Source organism: Macaca nemestrina, chromosome 12 (assembly GCF_043159975.1).
Source record: "Macaca nemestrina isolate mMacNem1 chromosome 12, mMacNem.hap1, whole genome shotgun sequence".
NCBI lineage: Eukaryota > Metazoa > Chordata > Mammalia > Primates > Cercopithecidae > Macaca > Macaca nemestrina.
In genome coordinates, this window is record NC_092136.1 from 113,046,800 (window position 1) to 113,064,281 (window position 17,482).

Sequence of the window (17,482 nt, forward strand, 5' to 3'; positions counted from 1 at the left end):
AAGTGTCTCTTATGAAGTGTGTCGCTGTGTATAAAAATATCTCTATGTTTTGTTATTGCTGTGTTCTTTGTGTGATAGATGTTATTAGGAGCACACTCTGTCCTTCTTTCCAAGGACGTAATCTAACTGTTCTCTGTTTCCTCTTCTTTTTTGCTTTTCTTTCCAACCTGGCGATGTGCTGCTGTGTTCTGTTGCAATGAAATTCCATCATCTGTTTCACATCGCAACAAAAAGGTAAGGAACTGCAAACCATATTAACATGCTGAAACAGCACCAACTTATATAACATGCAAAAGGAGATGCATTTTAATCACTGGGAATTTTCTTACTTTAAGAGAAAAAGTGATGGATTGTGAGGACCTCAATTCTCGTATTGATGTTTGGCTGATGGATTTCACATCTCCTGAGGCCTGGTGTTGAATGAGACTCAGGTTTATGTGTATGATGGGGGAGAAAGTCGTGGTGGGGGGAGTCTTTGCGTTTATGAGTTTTTGTCAGCAGCTCACAAACTTGGAGAGAAATTCACAGACATTTCAGCTAAGCTGTATAAAGACCAAAATATGAAATAAAAAGGTGAGAGGGGTGTTAATATTGCTTTGGCTCCAGACTTTGAAGCAAAAGTAATTCAACTAATAATGAGTTCATTAACTATGTGTCATGTTAGGGGAGAGGCCATTTATGTTCTTTGCCAAATGAGAAAATTTGTAATTTTGTATCGGCTAATCACATCCACCTACAATATATTCTTTCTTCTCTCTTTGCCTTTTTTCTGTGGGGAAAAAAAAAAAACAAAACAAAACATAAAATTGACCGTGTTAACAATTTTTAAGTATACCCTTCAGTAGTGTTAAGTATTTTAACAATGTTGCAAAATACATCTCCGGAACTTTTTCATCTTGTAAAACTGCAAGTCTATACCCATTAAACAACTTACCTTTTCCTTTCCACTTCAGGCCCTGGCAGACACTCTTCTACTTTCTGTTTGTAAGAATTAAACTACTTTAGATACTTCACATAAGTGGAATCACATAGTATTTGTCTTTTTATGACTGCATTCTTTTACCTAGCATAATAGCCTCATGGCTCATCCATATTTTCTCATGTAACCGGATTTTTTTCCTTTTTAAAATCTGAATAATATTTCATTGTAGATATAGACCATATTTTGTTTATCCATTCACCCACCGATGGACATCTGGGCTGCTTTCACTTCTTTGCTACTGGGTTGCCGTGAACATGTGTGCAACTTTCCCACCATATCTTTTGATTGGATGAATGGATATGTATATCCATTCCAATAGTCAATTTTCACTGTCTCTTGTATTATTAAACTTTCAACATAGTCAAGCCAAGCATTAGTGGCTCCTTAAGGCTGAACACTCATTTTGAGGCATAGTGGCTGTCAGGTTCCTATCACCTGTCCTATAACCCAGCATCCTTTCTCTTCCCTACTTCTCTTTCCTACAAATTTGGGGCAGAAGGCTGTGGAAGCACATGTTCCCCCTGCACTCCCCATCACCCTCACACTAGAATGATTGTCCTTTGTGACACAAGTTGCAAGTATTTTCGTAATGTGTATCATTTCATGTAAATGATGTGAGCTCAGGATTAGCCATGAATTCAAATCGTGTTGCTTTGTTGTTTGGGAAGAAGCTTATTTTATTGCAGTAACCCATACTAAGAAGAAGAAAGCACCATGTGATCCTGAGTGGCAGACAGTTTCTGTTTTTCCTCCCACTCCTCACTGGGGCACACTGGATCAGGCCAGGGAGAACAGTGCCTGAGCTGTAGGGCTATGGGAACAAGACCTTACCGGTCATTGACCTGAGGTTCTGATGGTGAAAAAGGGCTCTTTTCCCAAAGTTCTCTTGGGTGCTGCTAACTGTGTGAGAATAGTGGAAAGGGTGGAAGCTAAGGAGGTGAGTGGGTAGGGAGATTTTGGTAATGCTGGAGCTTGTGGCAACCAACGTGGCTTCACTACAGTCCCAGATTTTCTCGGGGAGCAGCTGCTATAGGCAGAGGTGGGGTTCACCTTCGGATAGCCAAGTTGAGAAAAAAGTAACAACCATTCGCTGATTTTTTTTTAAATGTCATCTGTAAGAAAGGATCAAGAATGTGCTTCTTAAGCGGTAATATTAGTAGATTGGAGAGTATGTCCTAGACTGGGTACTTGACACAGAAAACAGACTTGGGCAACAGGATCTGCAGAGATTGAGCATGGGAAGTGCAATGTGTTGAACCCTTGTGAGGCTCCAGAGCAAGATGAAGATGCTCCAACTGTTCAGCTTCTTGAAATACACCAGCCAGGTGGTGTATTCCCTGGGTAGGCAGTGAACTTGCTCCTTAGATAGACCCCCTGATTCAGGACGTTTAGTGTTAGTGGCACTTTAAGCCTTCGAGAGCTGTTTGGGAGCTATTTTGCTTACTAGTGCTTTTGTGTACATTCCTCTGTGTTCTGCATGGGAAATCAAGGACGTGCTGGACTAGGCACCTGCCAGAGCCACCTGCAATGCCATGTAGGCAAGGTGATTTAACACCCAGGGTTCCACTTACTGATTAGACTGTTTGCTGAGAAAGCCAGGGCCAGCTAGTTCTTGAAGATCAGTAATGGGGAGGTTGGATAACAGGTTTTCTGGCATATTATATGGGTCTGGGGAGTACCTCTTTTTGTGTGTGCCCCAAAATTAGTATAATTGATAAAATGCAAGGAATCTCCCTTGTGGTTTCATTTACTTTTACGTTAATTTGCAGGCAAGGGTGGACACTGGACACTTAACTTGCTCAGGGTTTTTATTTTCGTGCACTTTAAGTTGAAATTAAAAAGTGATACAGACTGGGCATGGTGACATGTGCCTGCAGTCCCAGCTACTTGGGAGGCTGAGGCAAGAGGTTCACCTGAGCCTAGGAGTTCAAGGCCAGCCTGGGCAACAAAGTGAGATCTTGTCTCTAATTTTAAAAAAGTAATACATAGCATGCGTGGCAAGAATGGGACTGCCGAGAAAGGAGACAGTTTGAGACATGGTAGTCTTAGGAAGTCCATCACTGCAAAACATGCAAGTAGAAAGAAATACACAGCCGCCTTAGATTTTGGCTAGAGACGTTATTCCTATTGAGAATTATAAATGAGCTATGGGAGGGGAAAAGGAACAGGTGTGTGGGGCTGTGGGGTGGGCGAGAGGCAGTGAAGGAACCCTGGCTAGGTCCACACTCTCCAGAGGGCTCTCCTTCGCCGTGGTGCAGGAGCAAGGCCCTCCAGCGAGACAGGGCTGGGGACCGAGGAGAATTGAAGCAGACTGGGCAACAGAATAGTTTCTGTGAGGTCTGGGTCAGGAAGATGAGGAGGCGTGCGTGAAGCATATCTGAGCACCATCCATGCTTCTCAAAGTTGGTGGTGTTTGGATCAGTAATAAGCCAACTTCGCAAAGATTTGTCTTCTCTCCATCTCAGTGATCTGCGACCCAGGCAGAAGAATGGATAGAATGGATGGTGGGAATGGTCTGAGGCCAGGAATTGGCTTGAGGGGTTTAGGAAAATGCTAGTCGTGCAGGAGGCTGGGATGTGGAGAGGGTAGCTTCCAATTCCTTAATCCTGAGCCTTGGAATGGAAAGGGAAGGCTGGCAATAGACAACAGAGGGATAAGTGGTCCCAGTGCAACAGGAGGAGCTGAATGGAGTGGAATGATGCTGTGGGTGTGGTCAGACTGGGGCCATGGACAGAGGATGTGTCCAGGGGAAGGCCAAGGCTGACACTGACCAAACAAAGGGCAGCTGTTGCCTCTTCTGAGGAATGGGGGGCGCGGAAAATGGGAAGTATGCTTAGAGAGAGTCACTTTTCAATTAAATCCAAGAAGAGAAGGAAAGATTGAAAAATAGGTATGGGATACAGAGTAGCTTAGTAGTCCTAAAGCAGGGCATAGCAGGCAGAGGTTGTAGAAGGGAATAAATCTTTCCTTTAAAAGGAGGGAGCAGGCAGTGGCCATGGTTTCTTTCCCCTTCAAGACCAGCAAATAAAAAAATGAGTAAAATATAGAAATAGCTTAAATAACATGAATATTTTATGTTCCCCATGTTATCTGGAAACCCAGCTGTTTGCTGACCATTAAAAGAAGACAGTTATAGACCTGGTAGTAAGTTATTTAAAAGGAGAACTCAGAAAATATATCTGTTGAAAGATGTTTCTTGCCTTGAATTCTCCATTATGCTTTTGGCCTTTGCAGAAAGAAGGAAATAACATTATGTACAAACGTTGTTAATTACTCATTAATCTGACATTTTGATGGCATTAAGCAACAAATACTAATTTGCGACTCAACATTGTGATTATATCTAAAATGTATGACATCTCCAAAAATATGAAACCTACATGTCAAAATTACTTTCTTCAAAGACTGATTGTGGCAAAACTCATTATTAGGGCCTTCTGTACTTTAAAAGCTTTAAATGAAACACTGCAATTTACAGAATTCATTATGGTGCACAACTAATTAGAACTTTAAAGGAAATCACAGTAGGGAATTAGACATTTTAAAGAGCATTTTCTTGAGCTGAAATGTTCTTCAGGATAAAGGTTGTTTTGCATCAAACGAGGCACTTGGATTTTACATGCATATATAGACACACACTCTGAAGAGTAGCATGTTTGACCAGTCGTGTTCGGAAATCATTCTTGTTCTCTATTCAGACAAAAGGAAAAAACAACAAAGGCAACAAGGGAGGGACAAGACAGAAATGCAAATTAGATGTCCATAGCATACTCGGGGAGCTAAACAAAAAATGCAGACATATCTAATTAGTTTCCAAAGCCAAAGCCAGCTTTACCCTAGGAAAAAAAACATTCTCATCTAAGAAACAGCAGTGCGGGCCGTGAGTCCCAGGTGTATGGGTGATTACAGCACACAGCAGAGAAAGCCACTGTTGTTCGGCTCAGCTGCCTCTGTGCTACACAAATGTGCTTACAGAAAGAGTATAAAATCGACCATGGATAACTCCCTCCCTTTCCCCCAGTTGATTAATTTCTCGACGTGCTGGCAGATTTTTCCATGGATGGGGATCAGGTTTGAGAGATGAATGTGTAAATCAACAGCAGGTGGGAAGTTGAATTTGTCTGGCCCAGCTGCTGTTCCCCGCATTTCCTATTCTTTTTGGTTATCTCAGTCCAGCATCTGTCATGGAGCAGGACTCATGGGCTTCTGTCATCTCAGGCCTAGGGAGCCACAGTGTTGCCTGTGTCTTCCGACAGCTTAGTGCTTTCAAATAGCAAACGGCAAGAATGACAGCCCCGTCACCATTAGCAGGAACTGCCAGAGAATTGAGGAGGGTATTTTTTGTATCATGTATTGAGATTTCTCTTGATATGGACACATGCCTTCCACTTCACCTTGAATTTGGATACTTGAATGATCTGGGCTCCTTTTACAATACTTCCTTTCCTAAATTTATTGCATAATAACAGTCATATTTGAATGTGATTTTCTTTGTATTTTAATCTTGGTGATTGTACAATGGCGATAAAAAATGACCTGCTTTCTTGCCCCTTAGATTAAGTTTTGAAGGAACAATGTATTTTCCACACACTCCGGAAATCTCTGTGGAATTTAATCATCCAGCTGAAACACATTTTCAGAATTTCGTAACATCATACAGTTTTAGTGTTGGGTGTAATCTTCAGAGGTCAACGTCTCTACTCTTCCAATGTGGGAATCCTTCTGCCTGACTCATCACAGATGGCCCCCCATTCTCTGCCTAGTGTAGGTCAATGAGGTTGACTCCGATATTGAGGCAAATGGCTGATACCTATCTTTGACAGTACTTCACCATTGGGGCATTATCCTAGTAATACTTAGCTTACCTTTCTTAGACAATAGGGTTGCTGTTTCTCCAAGGCTTTCTTTGAAAGCGCAAACAAACTGCCTTGCTTGCTTGCAGTGTTGCTTGGATAGATCTTATCTTCCAAGTAAAATTACAGTTACTAATGTCATTTAGAAATGTTCTACAGAAAATATTGACTGATTATTACTGGCAGAAAGAAAGTCAGGTCTTTGTCTGATATTTATTATAAAAGAGATGAGTGACATTGTCTTAAGTTTAGCCACAGCACAAAATATTACTTTCAGTGCTATAGCAGGATGTGAGCGCTGAACTATTTAGCTTATGTATATTGTTTATTTTTATTATTTGGGCATTGATTTTCTCTACCATTTGTTTCCACATGAAGTCTTTTTTTTAACAAAATCTAATTTCTCATAACAAGCAGAAATGCTTTTAAGGAATTTATTCTTTTTCTGTCAAGTTGCAGGAAACATCAAATATTGACTGTAAGCTGTTATCAATTTGATATATGACAAGGTCTGCCATCTCTTCATGTACACATGTTTTCACAGCCCTTAATTACTTTTTTATTCTTTAAACCTTAGCTAAAGTATTTGGTACACTACATTTGTTTTTATATAGTTATTTGTAATCTTTGGGGTAGAGAAAAGTAAAACCAAATATTATTATCTACAGATTTCCAATAGAATTGGCTTCAAAAATCTTTCTGTACATTTTCAGCAAAAAAAAAAAAAAAAAAAAAAGTCATCAGAAAGGAGAAAAAAATTTAAAAGAAAATCCCAAATTATTTGGAAAATTGATAGAAATAGACTATCACCCATACAAATGTGGAGTATTCAATTAAAAACTTGTAAAGAGGCTCCACATTGTTTTCTAGTGATATTTTAATTTGTCAAGGAAAAGATTATATGCAGATAAAAAATTGTGACATCTTAGAGTTGGAAATTCCCTGGAGATCAAACCCTTGCAGCCTCTTCATACCTCAGGTGATAAGCAGTTTGTCACCATGATCACAAACATTTGCAGAGAACAAATTAGATGCCAAGCAGTGTCTCCAGTATGGGTTGCAACCCTGAACGGGACAAAGATGAAGAAACAGCTCCCACTGTCAAGGAATTACATTTGTGTGGACTATCTGCCATGCACAACAAGCTGAGTTGTTTAAATTTTGCATCTTATATCATCCAGACCCCGCCTCCTGTGTCCTCAGGGACTCATAGAGCTCAGAGTTAAAATTATCTTGGAGGTCTTCTAGGCCAGCCTTTTACAGGTGTAGGAAACCTCTCTGTGGAAGCCATAGTTGAACACCATCCTCTGGATGGGCTCTGATAGGTCAATGTTTCTGGTAAAACTGAGCACAGCCTTCCACCTGTGGTCCAGCATTATGAAGTGAAGCCATTACCTCTCTAGTTTTAGACACTAGACATCCCCTGAGGAAGGCAGCCTGAGATTTTGTTAGCTGCCACACAGAGTTACTTGGCATAAAGCTGATGGTCAGCTATAAACCTTAGGCCTTTTATAACATGCATTGCTTTGGAGCCAAGCCTCCCACATCCTGTACTTGTATATTGGATTTTTTGACCCTGAATGTAGGACTTTACATTAATCTTGTTTATGTTTCATTGTGGTTAAAATTGGCCCACATTCCAGCTTATTTTGAGCGTTATGAGTCTTGATTATTTTCTCCAAATGGTTTTGATTGATTACTTCATTTGTAAGTAACTTTTGCGTGTTCTCCTTCCATATATGTGTATTTATTATTTTATAAATCATATATGTGTGTCATTAGCTAATACCTCAAGGCATAGTATATACTAAAGGAAAGATTCAAATAGTGAATTAAATTCATATTTCACATCATCCTGAGGATTTCATTTCATTTTTCTTTTTTCTTTTTTTTTTTGTTTTTTGCTTTTTCTGATCAGATGTTATCAAATCATTGTTTTTATCCGGTAGGATGAACATAGTGCTCGTACTAGGAATAGTAGAACTATCCGTTCTGCTATTCACTTATGCTTTCATTATTAGTATTATCTTCAATACACTATGTTTTTGTGGGAATCTTTTTTGTAAGCCAGCTGTTCATTTAGGGAAGATTGGTTTAGTTAAAACTAGATAATGTATTGCATAAATCCATTTAACAGAGCTCAACTAAAAGGCTGTGTGTGATAATATGGAGAAGAGAAAAACAGATGAGAGAAGGCCCTCTGGATGGGCTCTGCTGTGATGACCCACTCTGCCCTCAGACTTGAATCCCTGGCATGACATGCCATCCTCCCAATTACAGACCAGGTGGCAGTATCGCTGTCAGTCAGTGCATTTAAAATGTTAGTGAAGCTGGCCAGGTGCGGTGGCTCACACCTGTAATCCCAGCACTTTGGGAGGCTGAGGCGGGCAGATCATGAGGTCAGGAGATCGAGACCGTCCTGGCCAACATAGTGAAACCCTGTCTCTACTAATAATACAAAAAAAAAAAATTAGCTGGGTGCAGTGGTGTGTGCCTGTAATCTCAGCTACTTAGGAGGCTGAGGCAGGAGAATCACTTGAACCCAGGAGGCGGAGGTTGCAGTGAGCTGAGATTATGCCACTGCACTCCAGCCTGGCGACAGAGGGAGACTCTGTCTCAAAACAAGCAAACAAAAGTTGGTGAAGGTTAAGGAATTTTAGTTTAAAAATAGACAGAAAGTGCTCAAGCACTGCCTTCCCACATCGTAGTGAGCCACCTTGCATACCTCTCGGGGCTGTACTCACCCTGCTTTAGTGATCTCTCCTCTCGTATATCAGTTGTCTGCAATTTTTTTGTCATCCATATTTTGACAGCTCACTTTTAGGTGTTCATTCCAGTCGTATATAAAAGTAGGAGTTGAAAGAAGGATTAAGGCAAATTACTGGAACACATGCGACCTCTTTCTAGCTTGACATCGATCCATTTATCAACCCTCTTGAGGTACAGATTTTTAACTAGATGGGAATAAGCTTGATTGTCTTGACAAACAGCCTCTAATTTTTCCATTTGGGCTAGAAGATTATCATAAGACATACAGTCAAACACATTGATTCTAGTGGTAACTGTGACTACCGCTTACTGGGTGCCTCCCCAGTAACAGGCTTAGTACTAGGTTCTTTATGGATGTTACTTCATGTGTTTCTCATGGGAAGCCTATGAGATGAGAATTTATTCCTGTGTTGGGAGGAATAAGTTAGGAAACAGACACAGAAGGGTAAATTTGGGGGCAGCTGCAAGTGTCACATGAGCAGGTTTTTTGACATTAGTGTATGTCATTAGGAAATGTACCAGGGCGTGTCCACCACATAAATCCCTAGAGTGAACAGCAAGATGGTTTCAAAGGATGCAGAAACATGAGTTTTAAACCGCTGTGTTCTCTGAGTATGTAACACTTTACCCGCTTTTGCAAATTGGGACAGCTGCATGTCTGTAGTATGCTAGCCTCCCTCCTCTCTGTGCCACACTGCCTAGGGGACAGGTACCAGCATGTTTTTGGTTCATACGCACGCTCCTTTAACAACCCAGGTAGAGATTGCCAGGACCTGGACATAGGAACATGTGCAAAGTAGCTAGGTGCCCTCTTACTCTTCCTCACCCACCTTTAACTGCAGGCCCTGTTTGCTGTGTTTATCTTTGCTGGTTGGAGAATCATTTGAGGAAACAGAGCTGTTTTCTCTGCCATCTGCTGCTGTCCTGCCACCTTCCAGAAACAGTGGCTTTCTGTTCTCTGGAAGGTGTGTATAAACCAAGCAATTTAGAGTTAGGATACTAAAGTATTATTTGAAATGATACGTTAGTTATTTTCATTTTTTATTGGAAATTTTCAAACAAATTTCAAAAATTGAAAAAAAAATAGTACAATGGATACCTATTTACCAACCAGGTAGATTCAAATGAATGTTTTCCATATTTGCTCTTTCTATACTTTTTTTCTGAAAATTTAAAGGGATGCAGACATCATGACACCTAACTCCTGAATAATGACTGTATCTCAGAGTTGTATCTACTAAAAATAAGGATATAATCTCTAAAATAAGATCATTCACCTACATAACTGCAATGCCATTTTCATACATAAGAAAATTAACACGAATTCTCTAGTATCATGTAATACCCAGTGCAATTATCCCTCCGAAATGTATTATGTATTTTTTTCTCCCAAACTAGGATTCAATTAGTTTTCATACATTGCATTTGGCTTTTATATCTCCAATAGTTTTAGAATTTAGGCTTTTGTTGTGACAGAGGTGAGAATAAAAGATCTGGATGATTTTCAAAAAAATATTTAAATCCCATCTCACGTGAAGGATGACTTTTCAGATTAAATAGACTATTGATCTAGATTGTTCCGGTGGTTATTTTACTTGGTAGTAAATGGCGCCGGATATGGTAAAGTTGTAAAATATAGAAATCTCTAAAGTGTGTACATGAACCACATCTTAACAGAGGCAGTCCGTCATCTGTAAATGTACATGGGACCTGAGTACTTTGATGCTGTTGTACGTGTGAAACCATCTCATAAGCAAATAATGCATCAAGGGTTTTGGCTCAGCACTGATAGTGGATTATAATAGACTGAAATTAAATATGATTTAAGTGACAGGAAAATGCTGCCAGCTAAGTAAATAATTGATTCATCATCCCCCGGTTAAACCTGGCAAGTTAAATTGCAGGGCTGGAATCGAACGCTTGGTAGAAGCTCCTCTCCACATTTTAGTCCTGATAAAAACCCTGGTGAAGAAGAAAAGAAAAACCAGAAACTGTTCAGAGAAAGGGCCTGTCCCTTGCTGTGTCTTATTTGCAGCGTCGCATCGTGTGTATTAGTTGTGCTGTGGAAGTAGTTATAAGAAAATAAAGATCCAGGAAAGAGCTGTCACAGAAATCATAAACAAGTAGAGATCCATGGTTGCTTGGAAATCAACAAATTTAGAAGGCAAGTGACAGCATACCTTTTCTTTTTTCATTTTGTTCTGATTGGGATAAGTGGGATCAGTATGACTTAGCCTAGCAAAACTGGTCCCAGCGTGTGCGTGTCACTGTGTGGCTGCCACTGGATGGTCAAATGACCTTGGCTTGGTCACTAGCCTGCCACTAGTCTGGGTGTCTGGTTTCTAATCTGTAAATAAAAGACTTAGATGGGAGATCTCTGAGGTGCCTTCCAGCTCTTCAGATCTAAGATTCTAACAGCCAGAAATCTCTGTAACATAGTGCTCTCCTGATTTCCTCGTGTAATTATAACTGGTCTTTGTCATGATGATCCTCGGCCATTACAGTCCTCCATGTGTCTCCCGAGTCATCAAAGAAAAATTAAGGTGTGCACTTAGTTTATATGAAGCATATGATTTTGTTCTACGTCTTAAAGATTAGCAGTATTCTTCTAACACTTTATTAACGAGAATGCTATATGAATCAGAATAGTCTGTTCTGTGACCATGTAGAATAAGAGAAATTTTATTGTAATTAGAAAAAGATGTATATATTTTTAAAAATGGAATAACCGGTCAGGTGCGGTGGCTCATGCCTGTAATCCCAGCACTTTTGGAGGCCGAGACGGGCGGATAACGAGGTCAGGAGATTGAGACCATCCTGGCTAACATGGTAAAACCCCGTCTCTACTAAAAAAATACAAAAAAAAATTAGCCGGGGGTGGTGGCGGGCGCCTGTAGTCCCAGCTACTCGGGAGGCTGAGGCAGGAGAATGGCGTGAACCCGGGAGGCAGAGCTTGCAGTGAGCCGAGATCACGCCACTGCACTCCAGCCCGGGTGACAGAGCAAGACTGTCTCAAAAAAAAAAAAAAAAAAGGAATAACCACTAATACATTAAAGTTACTGCTTAAAAGCCCTTAATTCACAGTAATGCAGCAACCTAAAAGAAAAAGAGCTGACCCTACTCATTATCCAGGGTAATGTTATGTTGCATTTTAATTATAAAGATCGGTTCAGCATTTATTTTTTCTGGGTCAGCAGAATATGTCCTGTATAGCCTTTAACAAACTTTTTAGACTTTTAAAGCTATGATTTCTCCACCATAAAATGGGAAAAATACAGTGCGTGTCAAAGAGTAGTAAAAGGGTGAAAAGAAATCACAAATCGTGTATGTAAAGAGCCTGGGGCATAATAGGTGTTGACAAATGTTAATGATCATAGCCATTGTGGTATCACTGAGTCCTTGGCAATTTCATTCAGGGTGGAGAGTCCTCCAACCAATCTGCATGATCAGGAATCAAGACTCATTATGTTATGTCAGTCATCTTAATTGGCTCGCAACATTGGATTGACCTTACAGCAATTCACTGTCTAACTCACAACCTGAGAAAGATCGATACCTCCTCTTAGTTTAATATGGAAAATAAGAATTCGCAATATGCTGATTTCAAGCTACATGAACATTTTGTCTAGAAAAGATTGACACTCATTCATTCACTCTTTCCATTTTACTGACCCCAGAAATGCCAATAGCAGCTGTCTTATCTTCAAATGTAAACATATAATGATATGAACAAAGAATCCACAAAACAGACCTTCGTTATAAACTGTGATGATGATTCTTTATATTTGAATCAGCTAGATCAAATCACATTTCCCTAAATATAAAAAGCACAAATGACAAAAACATGATACAATTCAGGAATCATGCTCAACACTGACATTACAATACTATACTACCTTATATGAAATGATTTAGTATTTGTTTCTGGAACAATTGCAAAAAGGAAAAATCAGAATCTCCCACTCAATTTTTCATCTTAGAAACTTGAAAATACTCTTAACCATATTAATGAAGACAACTCCAACGTTGTGAATAGTGGGCAAGTGAACACTATTATCCTGTCTTATTGGCTCTCTCCTCTTCTTTTTAAACACCTGTCTATCCGTGGTCGTCTTCATTGCTATACAGTTGCAGAAAGGTTAGCTTTTAATCTTTTCCAGGTCCATGTAAAGAAGGGTTTCTATTTTCACTTCATGTGTGTGTTAATTGAGGTCAGAATGGCATTATCCTGTGTGATTGGGAGCATGAGCCCCACCCCACCCCCACTTTCCTCCACCCCCTGGGAAACAGGCCGTGAAGTGGTAAGAGTCTGTGATAATTTAAGCACATCTAAAAGCAAGTAACCGTCTCTGGAGGCAGCTTCTTGAGGCACCAGCATCAGGATTTATTCTTCTGGAAACAAGCATTGTCATAGAAATCAACTCTGGTGACACTCCTTTTTTGGGTCGGAAAATGTCAGAGTCTTTGGTTTTAATCAAAATTGCTCATAATCTGGCTTAACAATGCCGTAAAGGCTTTGGTTTATTCTGCCCCAGGTGAATGAAAATATTTGCTGTGAAAAATAGGTTATTAGTTTTATAGCCCTACCTACTTCAATGCCTCTATCAAGAGTATGAGAAGAGATATTAAATCTCAATTTTTAATAAAATTATTGACATCATTGGGGAGCTTTATAACACTTGACATTTGCTTTCAGTGTTGGGGGAAAAAGAGAAAGTAAATTGATTGGATATTTATTTCCTAGGTTGGAGTACAAGTTACTTTAAACATAAAATATGTATTTTGCCTTTGAATACAATGAGCAGAATGGGTTGTTGGTTCTGAAAATGAACATAAATTTTAAGATAAAATGGGTAATGTGGTAATGATAATAAGGTAATCTGATTGCTAAATGAACCTATTTTATTATATTCCTCATTGGATTCCTGTTGCCACCTAGACACTCTTCCAAATTGATATAAAGTATTGTTTGGACCCAGAACACACAGCTCAGGAGTGACAATATAGATCACATAATGAAGTTAACTTCTTTTCAATAATGGGCTTTCAGTATTACTTTTTCTACAAGAGTTTAAAACAAAACTCCCAGAAAATATCTTTGAATGTGAACTTGCTTGCAGAGAATATCTGTCTATATTCCAATGGAATTTGCTTGTAGTGAATGATCGTGAGCTACTGGGACCAGGGCAGTGATGGAGTTGATGGCAGTGGTTGCTAGGCACAGGCCATCTGGGACTGGACAAGGTCCAGCGAAGACTTTGGGGGATAGAGGGAAGCCAAGGGTCCTCTGTTACTACCTTAACAGGTTGGTTTGCCTATCACTAGCTGGTTCAAACCCTAGATCATCAATATGGAAAGGTTCCTAATACAGTGGGATAAGTGAGGGGTCTGTGTCATTAGGGAAAAAAAAAAAAACCCTGCTTATTAAAGTGTCAACCCTTTAACACCATTTGTCACTGGCCTCTACAGGGAGCTGTTTAGGAATGGGCATGCCTCTTTGAAAACATGAGATCCATTTTCCTGAAGAATGATCTCAATTGATAAGTTTCCTAGTTGTGCCATTATATTGCTACCAAATTCTCTTGAAAATATGCTGGCTTCTGCAGTGATCAATTGCATTTTCAGGAAAAGGCCTACAAAACTTGTATAAAGGCCAGCTGCAATTCAGTTTATTTTATCTGTTCCTACACCATGTGCAACAGACTGTCTGAATTCTTCTTTTTCCTTGCCTTGCTAAAGGTGATGCCAGCTTATTTACCCCAACAGTGTTCTTGATGTAGATGTTAAAGTGCGCGATAGATTTTTAAATGAATGTTTAATTACTTTCTGCTATTCTGAGCTCATTGCAATCAGCAGCCATCTTGCTTGAGGATAAAACAAAACAAAAACAGCTAGCTCATGGGAGGAGCAAAGGCCTTTGCAGGAGTGGGGGACAGAAGACCATTGTCAGCGACAGCTGCTGGAAGCTTTCCCCAAGCACAGGCTCAACTGCCAGAGGGGTTCTGGAGGCTTTGAGTTTTCTACTGATGATTCCTCTTCTCTAATGAGGTCACCTCTCAGCACAGTAGGTGGGACGACTCTGCTAATGGGAGATTCAGAAACGCAGATTGCAATTACAGTCTTTGTTTCCAGCCATCTCTCATAGTTTCTGAACAACCCCGGAAGCTTGTAACAGGGACAACTCCTCTACAAATACGTAATAGAGCCAGATAGGACATATCACTTATTGGGCAGCACCTCAGTGCCAGACGCTATATGGTGAGAATGACACTGGCCAGGAATTTGCATGATGCCATTTCTATAACATTTAAAGCTATGTCATTTACAGTTTCATATAGTCAGGCAAGTCTTATCATCCACATTATGCCAATGAAAAACGCATGGTTCAGAGGGTATAAGTTGCCTGTCCATGGCCACTAATCTAAGCTCCGTATTCTTCAAAGTGGGAAGAATACAATCATACCTGTGCCAGTTGTTAGAGTTTTATAAAATACTGCATGTGAAAACACTTTAAAAATGAATGAATGCTCTACAAATATCATGTCTTACAACAATTAATCCTAATATATTAATATATTAATATTAAAATAAAATATATTTTTAGTACCACACAGAGAATGGAAGCAGATAAACATCTTCTCTCCCCTCCTTTCACTTTCCTTAATGGAATTCGAGGAGAAGCCTGACGTAGGGACCGAGGGACAACAGAGCCCTGGTCATCTGGACTGGGCAGTTCGGACGTGCAGGTGTGGCTCCCAGCAACCGCCTCTATCTCTGCTTTCCCGTCCCAGGATTATGATGCTCATGTCACCATGATGACAGGCCACCTCCCTACTCCCAGCTGGCCAGATCAGTCACCTGGGCCAGTTCTGGCCAGGTCATTTTTTGTTTGTTTGCCAAGCTTTTTTTTTTTTTTTCCCCAAGTTAATCAGATCAAACTCCATATCTCATTTGGATTTTTCTGTCCTCTTAATTTCTGTATATTTTTTGGATCTGATTGTGAATTAGTAATTCTCTTAGTGAGGCAGAATGAAGGGTAGAATACCAAACAAGATTCTGCTTGAATTCCAGCCCCAAGGTGAGAAAGTGGGCATTCATCCAAGTGAAAATTTTTGCTCAAGTTAGGTAAGGATTCAAAGGCTCTGACGCAAAGCTTTAGTACATCTCCTTATCTTAGATTGAATTGATGCATAGCTGTATGAATGTTTTCATCAGGCATCACCACAGGTACTTTCAAACCTGCTCACTCAATCCCTGCCGCAGTTCCGGGTGGAGGGAATTATTATCCCTTTTGTTCACAGTGAAGACTCTTCCAAGTTTCAGGAAAGCTGCTTTGCTCCAAGGCAAGGGTCCCTCCACTCCGCTGCGCTGATTCTCTGCACAGCCATATGAATGGGGCTCTTGACTCTTCCCAGAGGGGTCAGTGGGCAGCAAGATAAAGCAGAAGCCAATGAGTAACTGTCTCACCTCCTCACTCTCCTCCTTGGGCTGAGAGCTCCAGCATCTCAGCTCTTCTCTAAAAGGATCCTGCAGTGACCAAAGTGGAACATCACTTTCTGGTCTTCAAGACCAGACCAATATTTGGGGACTTCCAAAGAGAACAAATTGCTTATGCTTCCTTCAGACCAAGAATCCTGAAAGTCATTTGAAGGTGCCTGGACTACTTTGAATGGGAGCCAGTACCTCTGCTGGACCCTGGGTGGGGCCTGCCAGTGGGGGGCCTTCCTCCAAGACAAGGGTGCACATTCCCACAGCAAAGGCTGGCTAGGGCTGTGCCTTTCTGATGTGATGGGCATGTGACATCTTGCTGATGAGAACAATGACAAGAGTAAACGTATGTTGAGGGGTTCATCGGAGCACCACATGCATAGTGATATTAAGGAAGAGATTGGATTAAAAAAAACCACTGGGAAACCATTATAATAATCTAAATAAGGAAAGATAACATCTGGCTGAGGACGGGGCAGAGGAAGTGGGAGAATAGATAAATGGAAGAAATAAGATGAAGGAAGGATCAGAAGGGCTGGTGGCTGAGTTGAGGAGGTAGGTGTAAAACTTGCAAGATTTAGAACTGGGTGCCAGTGATCGAAGCCCTGGAGATCTCCACAATTTCTATTTCCCTGTCTGTCTCTAAATAAAAGTATTTTTCTTTAATTACAAAAAACTAGGAAAAACTTATTTTTTTACCTTCACTTTTTAGTGTTTCATTTAATTATACTGTTACCATATTGCTTTCTGCTACTTTTCATTGCAGATGGATTAGCCAAACTTTGTTTCCTAGCCAGAGAACAAACTGAATTACTATTTATAATTCAGTTTCTATGGAAAATGAATTATAAATTTCAAACAGCCTCACAAATAGAATTTTGGAATATGGAGTTGTGGACTTCTTTTATTGAATTTTATTTGAAAACGAGATATTCTCGTAGTAGATGTGGGATTGCCTGAGAAGAAAGGTAAAATTGGGCAGCATATATGTGGGGGTCATTTGCATAAAAGTGAGAATTTAAGAGGATGAAAACGATCACAAAGTGGGCAGTGGGGAAAATCAAGGCAGCAGTGTACTCCATTTGCCCAGCTAGTTTAGAACTGAAAGGAAAATGAATACAAGGTCTGCTTTATTTTAAATTTTAAGAAATGAACATTTCTATGGTAAAAATCAACTGCAAAAAATAAAGGTAAATCACTCTTTTAGGAAAGACTAATTTTGGTGAATTTATCTTTGAGTTGTAAAGAATATTAATTAATATATCAAGCAATGTAAATGTCCTTTTTGAAAAAAAATGGATGGAGCCGTACATCCTAGTTTAAAATGATTTATAATTAATTTGTTTGGCGAGGCAAATGAATGGTTTGTGGCAAAGGGCTGGTGGTGGCC

At 40.0% G+C, this 17,482-nt stretch overlaps 1 protein-coding gene and 1 long non-coding RNA gene across 14 annotated transcripts in view; one reads left to right on the plus strand and one right to left on the minus strand.

Annotated features, from left to right (window-relative positions):
• Nucleotides 1-17,482, plus strand: part of LOC105493592 (neural cell adhesion molecule 1) — a 313,546-nt gene that overhangs the window by 174,506 nt on the left and 121,558 nt on the right. The gene's annotated exons all lie outside the window — the stretch shown is intronic.
• Nucleotides 651-15,340, minus strand: LOC139357595 (uncharacterized). 2 transcript variants are annotated; one of them, XR_011611076.1, is made up of 4 exons: nucleotides 15,212-15,340; nucleotides 8,580-8,652; nucleotides 4,506-4,672; nucleotides 651-769 (listed from the first exon to the last, which is right to left on the minus strand). It is a non-coding gene; the product is annotated as an uncharacterized lncRNA (long non-coding RNA). The 2 variants fall into 2 exon arrangements; XR_011611075.1 differs by lacking the exon at nucleotides 15,212-15,340 and adding an exon at nucleotides 9,435-9,519.